Raw genomic sequence first — 10,452 nt, forward strand, 5'->3', positions numbered from 1 at the left:
GCCTGCATATGCATGGCTTCCCGGCTTCAAACCACCAACCAAAAATGGTAGAGTGCCCTGTCCCCTGTGTGCAAGGCACAGTGAATGACAGCAGAAAAGGAAAATACACATTCCCTACCTTCAAGATTAAAATGCAGATGGAGAGATAAGAAATCACGAGGGATTATAAAAATAGTCTAAGGCAGTTTATACAGTAATGACCATGTTCCAAGTTTTTCCTTTTTTAGAATGTGTTAGTCTGCCAGCTTAATTGACTAGATAATCTGAGTGATTTGTTTTCTTCATTCCTCCAACCAAGTGTGGGCTATCAGGGGAGGCAATCTGGCATTTTCTCAGGGGCCTATGAAATCACCTGAGCTTTGTATAAATTGGCAGGAAAGAGGAAGCAGCCATGGTCTTCTGTGGCTGAAACTTTTGCACATAGCTTAGGCATCATTGGAGTTCTTTGCTGAGAGGATTTGACTTCCAGGCAGCACTTGGAACAAGCAGCCGTCAGAAACATTCTCCACCCTCCTCCCCTTTCTCGCTCACTTCAGTCATTGCTGTTATATAAACTCACTCATTCTTTCCCTTCAAGCTCAAGCTTGCTCATCCGGGCAGTACCTTTTTCCGTGAGCCAGCCTTCTGTAACCTCTACTGCTGTGAAGTCTACAGGGAGCTTTGTCACGAACACAGGTCCTTGATTCACCTTGTGTACTGGCCAAAGGATCCTTAAACTCTAATGCTTAAGAACTCATATTTCTTTTTAAGCAACATTTTATAATTCTCAGACTCTGAGAAAGGAAAACCATACCCAAGGGCCCAGAGAGAGAGAGGCGATTTGAGAGCTGGCTACTGAGTTTTTCCTTTGTTTTAAATAGCTGGCTGTTCTCACTGTTTCAAAGCAGTGACTTCAGTTCTCAGCACTTCCTACTTGTAACCTGCCAAATGCACAACATTGTAGGACAGCAAGGTCTGGATCTTTGGTCCTGGAGTCAAGCTCTGATACTGTGCACATTTGATTTTATACTCTCTGCACCCCTCTCTTATTCAGTCAGGACATAGAAATAAAATAAAATGCCTGTTTCATATTTACCGAATCCCCCTTGGGAAGAGAATTCCAAGTGGTAAACGAGTTAATTTCCCAAGCAGGACATCTTAAAGGATGCAGCTGGACCCCAGGAAATCTGCCACCTGGCCGGCCAGACAGAACTGTTCAATGGGGTCTTCATTTGATCACAAGTGCCTTGTCCACTAAACACCTCTTGAGACCCTTTTGACTAAGTCAAATTTGCGTGGAATCCAGGATTTCTGTCTGCTTAGTGCTGCTAGGAACCCAGAATTTCTGAGTCTCTTCCTGCTTGGATACTTGTTTATCTACTACATTAAGATGAGCAACATGGGAAGTGAATACTTGGCCTGGCTATCTTGTTGTCATGGCAAGATCTTTTCAACCTTTATAAAAATCAGTCAGAGCCACATATCATATGATTCTTCTTATAAGAAACATCCAGAAAAAGTAAACCCATAGATACAGAAAGGAGATTAGTGGCTGCCTAGGGTCTGGGGAGTTTGAGGGGAAATCGGAGTAGCTGTTTATGGGTATGGAGTTTCTCGGGAGGGTGATGAAATGTTCCAAAATTCTTTGTGGTGAGGTTTGCACAATTCTGTAAATATACTAAAAACCATTGAGTCATACATTTTAAATGGGTGAACAGTTTGCAATGCGAATTATATCTCAATAAAACAGTCAGGACATACACAGGCAGCATTGAGGAGGGTGTGTACACAGATTTGTTCCCGTGAAGAAGACAAACCACCTTCTGTCACTGAAGGACAAGAGTCTGGTCTCTCATCCTATTTACCCTTACTATGTATACAGTTTCTATTTGGGGCCTTTTTATAGTCTTACTATAGATAGTGAGCAACAGTTAAGTCAAAAACCACAGTAAGGCCTTGGTTACAGCTTTCCTTTGTTTTCTATCAACAATAAACATGACTCATGTCACCAAGGCTCAACTCAACCACATATGTGGATTCAGGAAGTTTTGGACATGCCCTGGGGGCTGGTGGGGCTGACCAGCTGGAGACTTGGCTCCTTAGGGAGACGGTGGTTGGCTAAACTTGGGCTCCAGAGCCAAAATGTTGGTGAAGTCTGGGAAAATGTCTTCCTCTGACCCATGTGGAAGGAAACCTGAAGATAAAGAGAGTTCTCTGACTTGGTGTGGACATAGAGGCTGTGAATTCATGAGAAGAGCAGATATTGAACCCAACATCCCTCTAATTAACTTCCAGTTCAGCACCCCTCTTCACCTCACCCTGTCCCCTATCAGTGACCTCCATAGGAAACCATACCAGGTCAGGACCCCAGGGGACCTATGATGGAGTGACTGCACCAGAGGTAGGGTGCAGGAGGAACACAAGAATAGAGACACTTCTCCCCTGTCACTTAGTAACAAGGGTCTGTGATGGTTAATTTTATGCATCAACTTGACTGGGCCACAGTGCCCAAATATTTGGTCCACTATTATTCTGGATGTTTCTGTGAGGGTGTTTTTGGATGAGACTGACATTAAATCAGTGAACTTTGAATAAAGTAGATGGCCCTCCATAATGTGGGTAGGCCTCATCCAACCAGTTGAAGTCTTCAACAAAACAAAAGGCTGACCTTTCCCGAGCAAGAGGGAATTCTGCCAGCGGATTGCCTTACCACTTGACCTGCAACATCGGCTGTTCCTGGCTTGCTAGCAGAACCCATGGGTTCAAACCACAACTGTTTCCTGAGTCTCCAGCCTGCTCTTGGCCTCTGCCATCAGATTTTGGACTTGCCAAGCCTCCATAATGAGCCAGTACTTTAAAACAAATCTCCTTCTCCATATATACATGTTCTACTAGTTCTGTTTCTTTGGAAAACCCTAACCAATACAGGCTCACATTTCTCTCTCTTCAGGAGTAACACTTGGAGCAGAACAGATGTATAGCTCCAGACTCACCAAGAGGAGACTAGAAGACAGCAAACCAGGGACAGGAGCTTCCCAAGTAGGAGCTGAGGTCTCAGCACAGTGACATTGTGAGCAGTCACGTGAGAAACACTCACGGTGCCTCCAACTAGAGAGGAAGGGTTGGAAGCCCGTACTTCCAGGCTGCACCCACAGCTGGTGTAGCTCAGAGAAGCGTGGATTCCCTGAAGTACTGAAGCAAATCCTGCCTGTCAAGCCGGAGTCTTCATGTCGAAAAGCTTCTTACGGAGAGGGTCAGTCCAGGTTTGGCTCTCCAGGCTTGGAAAGGGTCACTTCGAATTTCCTCTCTTTGTGGACAAAACTCATCAAATACTCATTATGTGTGGGCAACAACAGAAATCTCCATGTTCAGCTTCTTGACCTGCCTTTAAACAGTGGAACACACAACAAACAGCAACTCTTGAGAGTCCTCATGCACGTGGGGTGATGCTTGGCTGTCAGCAGGGACTCACATGCTGGCATATATAAATAACACCCGCTTGGTCGGGCTTGCTGCAAACTTTTTTTTTTAAGGGGGGGTAATTAAGTTTGTTTGTTTTTAGTAGAGGTACTGGGTATTGAACCCAGGACCTCATGCATGCTAAGCATGCACTCTACCACTGAGCTATACCCTCCCCCAACTGTAAACTCCTTTGAAACTTAGGGACACATACATACTCTGTAGTGAGTCACGCTGGTAAAAAGATAGAAGGATAAAGGCGTTTGATATTTAGGAGAAAAGGAGGGGATCTCTGTGGGCAAGTTACATAAGAGAAGGCACAGAGGAGGAAATGAGGAAGCAGGAGCAAGGCAAAGGCCAAGGTCAACCGAAACAGGAAAATCAGCCTGAAAGCACATTGCTTGGTCTTTGAAGAGGGTTCCTCCAAGTCCCACCTGGTCACAAAGCCTAACCAAAGCTGGGATGGGGAGCACTCTGGCCTCGGAGCTCTGAGACACGCACTGTCTCCTTTGGCATGTGGCACGGTTTTCTGGAATCATGAGCATTTCTGTACAAATGTCCTGATTCTCCTGTTAAATTTGAAGGCAGCACCACCACCCTTTTTTTTGGGGGGGGGAATAGTATATCCATAGCGCAAGAGGTATGAACCAGACTAGATTTTAAGCACAAGAGAAGTTAACACAGGGAAGTCAGTGCTTATAAAATAGTTGGAAGTACTGAAGGAGCAGGTGTGTGGGCTGGGGCTTTCTGGAATGACTCTCTGGAACCCACAGAACTGACCCCCCACCTCCCAGGAGCTCCAACCTCCACACAAATTAGGATGATGGGGGACCAGGGGGCTGTCTCTGGACCTGCTGAGCTCGTGAACACACTGCAGCTGCTATGCTCGAAAATGTGGAAGTTGGAGTCAGGAACCACCCCTGATGCTAACGACTCAAAGCTTGAGCAGGCGCAGAAAAGAAGACCAGCAGCCTCTGTTTCACTTCCGCCATCTGAAACTCGCACAATCAGTGAGTCGCACATCCGCCACTACTCGGGAGTCTGGGAGATGTAGTTGTAAGCTTTCTAGCTTCTGAAACACAGAGCTTCTGGCACCCCAGGAAGAGGTAGGAATGAATACTCAATGCCTGTCGATATCCCACATAAGTAGTGATTATAACTGGGGTGTTATCCTTGCCCTGGCTCACTGGCAATCTTGCGCTGGTTCTGTTCAGCCGCACCCAAGAACAAGTGCAAGGCCTCTCTCCCTCCTGTACCCTTGCCACTAGAGGTCCGGGGCCCCGCCTTCCTTCTCAAAGGCTGAGGAGTGTTCCAGGATGTTGCAAAGAGGGGTTATCCATATGGAACAGGGAGGACAGAGACCCAACAACTTCTCCTGCCGGTCAGGCAGTGGAAAAAGCCTGGTTGCTGGCAAGCGTAAGTCCTCACCAGACACATCATTGGCACAAAGCATGGGGCTTACTCAGAGGCAGGCAGGCACTCAGTCCCGGCCCCAGCACCTCTCTCATCACTTCCCATCTGTCTCCCCCGTCCCTCAGCCTGGGGAGTACCGTCCTAACCCAACATCAGGGGCTTTGCTTCTACTGCTCATGTTTTCGAAATCTGCTGCCTATTGGTCCTCTCCAGTCCACAAGGGTCTAGAGCAATGGTTTTCAAACGCTGCTGCATCTAAATCACTTGGAAGTCTTGTTAAGACAGGCTGCTGGGCCTCATCCTCAGAACTGCTGGTTCAGGTCTAAGGCAGGCCCAAGAATTTGCCTTTCTAACAGGTACTCAGGTGACCCAGGTGATGCTGACGCTGCGGGTCTGGAGACTGCACTTTGAGAACCAGTGGCCCAGGCTTTTGAAACTCCAAAACTCTGTGCTTTCTGCTCTCAAGTCCCATGCCTCAGGTATGAGCAAAGAATGGCTTATTTGTTCAAATGGGGGTACAGGACAAGGGGAAGGGGGAATAAAAAATCTGGGAGGAAAAATAACTAATGTTTCAAAAACATCAACAACAAACAAAATCCCACCACTCTGTGGCAATAATGTGATCCCTTTGCTATGCTTTTAATATTCGGAAGAGTAGTGCTTAAGTAGTTGAAAAACCTGGCTACTGGATGGTGCAAAATATTTTTTCTTTGCTCCTGGAATCTTGTATCTGCCCCTACCAAGTATGTCTTGGAAGACAAAAGGGAGCAAGTCCTTCCTCCCTGGTTCTCCTCTCTCCTCTTCCTCTCCGTCTTAGACCTTCGGTCTCCCCTTCCCCGCTCTGCTCCCTCAGAGTCTTGCTTCTTCCCTCTTTCTGTTCCTGGTTGACAGTGAGGTACTCTATCCAGTCTTCTCCCAAGTGGAAGAGCTTAAGCTACTACTTCTGGATGCTTGCTGAGCAATATACATACGATGTCTCCTTTAACCCTCACTACAGTCCTGTAGGAGAGTATTTTGTTCTCATTTCACAGATAAGGAAATGGAGGGTCAGAGAGGTCCCACTACTAGGAGGTGGTGAATCAGGATTTGAGCCCAGCTTCATTTGGCTCCCAGCCCTGGGCCCTTCCCACATCTTCGTGGTCTTGTGTCATTTCGCATCCCCCTGCCCGTAGGACAGATACCTTCCAAAGGAGACCCGCAGTCGTTGCAAAAGCCCTGCTGTAACTATATTTAGCCTTTTAGATTAGGTACTTAGGGCCAGCAGCCCACCACCAAGGACAAGAGCAGCAACTGAAGGGACTCCATGAAAGATGCCAGTCTCCTGGCCAAAGCTTTCTGGGACACATCACTCATGGTAGGGGCTGTAGGACCATTGTTTCCACCCAGGGGATTCCTTCTCTGGATGTATGTTCATTTTGGGGACATTCTTTTTGAAAATGAACTTGGTGGGAACTTACAGTTTCACTCCAAAAAAAAAACCCACAAAATTCCCAGTGAACCCCAATCGTGTAGGTTGTAGGGAGGAAGTATGTTATTTTTGGCAGAAATAGTCTTAGTCTGGCAGTAAGCTTCTAAAAACATAACAAAAGAACTTTTTAACATCCTGTTTTTTCCTCCTTTTGTTGATTTTTGAGCATTTCTTCCCAAGCAAGGAGTTATGCAACAAGATTTAAAAGTTACCAGACTTTTGTTTTATTGGGAGCTTTATTTGGTTCCGTTTCTATGTTTCTGTGCACTTATCTGCTTTGAACTTTACCCTAGGAATTGAAGTGACTATAGAGCACGCTGAGAGGGGCCTAGAAACCCCATGGGGCTGGGTTACAGTTTCCTGGAGCAAAGTGAAAGGCTCCAGAAAGTTAATTGCAGGCTCTGAAGGTCATATGTGGTCCCCTGTCAGTGGGTAGGCAAGCCTTGAACCTAGGAATGTGGGTATCTGTGATAACCAGTCCTTGCTCTTCCTGAACAGAAAATTTCAGATCCCTCTGTCTTTCTAGGTTTCAAAAACATCCATTCCCTGTTTCCCATGAAAGCCAATCTGGTGCAGGGGTTAGGACTTTGGACCCCCAAAGTAGACAGTTTCATCCAGATCTTGGTTCTGCCTCTTCCTAGCTGTGTGATCTTGGGCAAGTGACTTGACCTCTCTGTGCAATTTCCTTGTAAAATGAGGATGATAAAGCATCTACTTCACAGGGTTGTTTTTTGGATTGAATACATTAATACATATAAAATGCTTACTTAGAGCAGTCTCTGATGTGTAGTAAATGCTCAACTAAAGTTGCTCTTATCATGAAATTTCCTTTGTCTTATGATGTAAATTAGATCACAACATGTGAATACATCTAACATCTTTCTGGCTTCCAGACTGTTAATAGACAGAGTCCTGATCCTTGGCAAAGGTGGGTGGTCACAGTGATTCCTCCAGAACACTGGTGCTTCTTATAAATAAGTAACATCGCCATCCTTTTAGAGAGGCCTCTTTGCTGCCCCATGGCAGAGATTAAAACCGCAGAGGCAGAAGTCACAGGTTCAAGTAATCTAGCTTGCCATCACAAGCCCTGCTGCAAAACGTGGTCTTTCTTGTTTCCAGCCAGCTCAGGGGGGCCTGGGCACCGTGAAACTGCAGTCCTGGCCCTGCCATTAACTAGCTGGTGACATGGGACATGTTACTTCAGTTCTCTGGGCCTCAGTTCTAAATAGTAAAATTAAAGGCTTGGGCCAGAACCCTGAGATTTAGAGCTTCCTAGCCCCCAGGGAAACCTGTGCAGGCCTCAGAAAGTGCGTGGCTGCCTGGCCCAGGTGTAAAGCTTGATCATGGCCAACAAGCCCTGTCCACTGAGAGGGAAGCCAGCTGAAGTAACAGAAGCAGAGTCATCAGTGTTCTAATGGGTGGTGGTGTCCAGTGCATCCTGGGAGGCTGCTTAGCTGAGATTCTGCACAGCCCCACAGAGTGCTTCCCCCCAGCAAACGTACAGCGCAGGGGAACCATGCAGAGGCGGAGTGAGTGCTGAGAACCCTTGGCCTGCAGTTAAGAGGATTTACCTGGTGTGATCTTGTGATTTATAATAAGAAGTGGATATTTGGTCTTTGTCCCTGTTCTTGGCATATTGCTCCAGAAACCCTCGGAATTTTCTAAGTGATGACAGTGATAAATGTGCCTTTTGTCATGTCAATGACGTGCCTTTGGGACTCCACCAAAGGATGGAGGCTGGTTGCCAGGAGAACCAACCATGTGACTAGAAGGTTGGAATTTTCAGTACCCACCCTGACCTAAGGGGAGGGGAGAAGGGCTGGGGATTGAGCTCCTTCACCAATGGCCAATGATTTAATCAATTGTGCTTAAGATGCCCCTAGAAAGACCTAAAAGGGCAGGGTTCCTAGAGCTTCCAGATTGGTGAACCAGTGGAGACTGGAGGAAGGTGTCAGCTCACAGAAGGTATGGAAGCTCTGCGTCCTTTCCCCATACTTTGCCCTATGCGTTTCTTTCATTTGGCTGTTCCTGAGTTACAACGTAAACTATTAATCTGGTAAGTAAAATGTTTTTCTGAGTTCTGTGAGCCGCTCTAGTAAATTAATGGAACTCTAGGAAGGGGTTGTTGGAACCTCCAATCTATAGCCCGTTGGATAGAAGCACAGGTGACACTTGTTTTTTGTTTCTTTACTTTTTGTTAATTGAGTTATAGTCATTTTACAATGTTGTGTCAATTTCCAGTGGAGAGCACAATTTTTCAGTTATACGTGAGCATACATATATTCATTGTCACATTCTATTTCTCTGTGAGCTACCACAAGATCTTGTATATATTTCCCTGTGCTGTACAGTATAATCTTGTTTATCTATTCTACATATGCTTGTCAGTATCTACAAATTTCGAACACCCAGTCTGTCCCTTCCCACCCTCCTCCCCCTTGGCAACCTCAAGTTTGTATTCTATGTCTGAGTGTTTCTGTTTTGTATTTATGTTCTTTTTTTTTTTTTTTAGATTCCGCATATGAATGATCTCATATGGTATTTTTCTTTCTCTTTCTGGCTTACTTCACTTAGAATGACATTCTCCAGGGACATCCATGTTGCTGCAAATGGTGTTATGTTGTCATTTTTATGGCTGAATAGTATTCCATTGTATAAATATACCACATCTTCTTTATCCAGTCATCTATTGATGGACATTTAGGCTGTTTCTATGTCTTGGCTATTATAAATAGTGCTGCTATGAACATTGGGGTTCAGGTGTCACAGGTAACACTTGTGATTGGCATCTGCCATGGGGTAGGGTGCAAATTCTTGTAAGACCTCACCCTGTGGGATTTCACACTATCTGCAGATAGTGCCAGACTGGAGTTGAATTGAGTGAACAAACACCCAGTTGGTGTCTGACAATTGCTTGGTGTGGGGGAAAACCCACATGTTGGAATTGGGAGCAGAAATATACCTGGCATCAGAAAGACCTAGGTTTAAATTTCAGCTGTGCTGTTTACTCTTAGGGTGACCTTAAACAAGTCATTTAACCTCTCCTAGTGTTGGTTTCTCTAAGTGTTGTAGTTATTATTAAATAAAGTATATTAACACCTAAGACAGTTTCTGAGACAAACCTTTTGAAGTATCATTAATTACTGTTATTAGCAGCATCACCTGGTGGGAGGAGGGAGGCAGGGCGCTGACTTGGCCGGCAAGGCTGGCTCTGGAAAAGGTAATCAGGTGGGCTCAGTAGATAAGGCACGCTAGGATCTGGTCCAGGCAACTATCAGTATCTTCAGGGAGCAAAGTAAGCAAGGGAAAATGACTGTGTTTAGATCATGGACCAAAGTCTTGGAGGAGTCACGACTCTAGAGCCTTTGACTTATTCCCAGCAGAGGCCCAGCCAGTGGGGGCTGTGGAAGGGTGGATAGAAAGGCATATCGCTGGCAAAGAGCAAGACAGAGTCACTGAATGTCAGCTAAAGGGCAAGTCTTCGGTCCTAATGAGGTAAATTGAGGCGTAAGGGCAGAGTAACGAGCTAGGTCACTGCAGGGCAGATGTCCAGTAGAGGAAGGAAGGGGAGGAAAAGCTGTGACGTGGGAGACCTCGTGGGCTCTCGGAGCCCTGCCCGACCAGTCACAGCCACCAGTGACTCCAGCGCTCAGCACATCTCCCAGCAATGTGATCACCTGGTGTCCAGGGAGGCACGTGGTCAGCACATGACAGTCAGAGGGAGACAGGAAGGAGGAGAATGTTTCTCAGCAGTGACAAGGGCCTGAGCTTGGAAGAAAGACTCTTCTTGTTGGTCTACGATGTACATGTGGTTTGTTCTTGGAAAAGAGCACTCCTGGGTCTACCCCAGCTGTCTACTCAGTTTTTTAACAACTGCCGAATCAAAATGAAATGGAAAGGTTGGAGGGTAAGAATAACTGCAATGACTTGGCCTGCAGATTTGAAGGAATTTCCCCAAATAGTTTACCAAATATGAAATGTTTTAGGCTCAAACTGGGATTTTGTTTTGTTTTTAATTTAGAAACAAGCCTGAGTACTTGAACCCTCTTATAAACTGTTACCAGAAGTCTGGAAGTTTATACTTCCAAGTTTCCTGTCATTTTTTTCCCTATTCATCTGTTTGTAGTCATGCA

At 45.8% G+C, this 10,452-nt stretch overlaps 1 long non-coding RNA gene across 1 annotated transcript in view; it reads left to right on the forward strand.

Moving 5' to 3' along the window:
- The first annotated feature begins 3,580 nt into the window (after nucleotides 1-3,580).
- Nucleotides 3,581-10,452, forward strand: part of LOC135321714 (uncharacterized) — a 32,521-nt gene continuing 25,649 nt past the window's right edge. The window contains exons 1-2 of the long non-coding RNA XR_010381734.1: nucleotides 3,581-4,544; nucleotides 5,208-5,330. This is a non-coding gene — a long non-coding RNA (uncharacterized LOC135321714). The remainder of the gene's footprint in view (nucleotides 4,545-5,207; nucleotides 5,331-10,452) is intronic.

This window comes from Camelus dromedarius, chromosome 7, assembly GCF_036321535.1.
Source record: "Camelus dromedarius isolate mCamDro1 chromosome 7, mCamDro1.pat, whole genome shotgun sequence".
NCBI classification, from domain to species: domain Eukaryota; kingdom Metazoa; phylum Chordata; class Mammalia; order Artiodactyla; family Camelidae; genus Camelus; species Camelus dromedarius.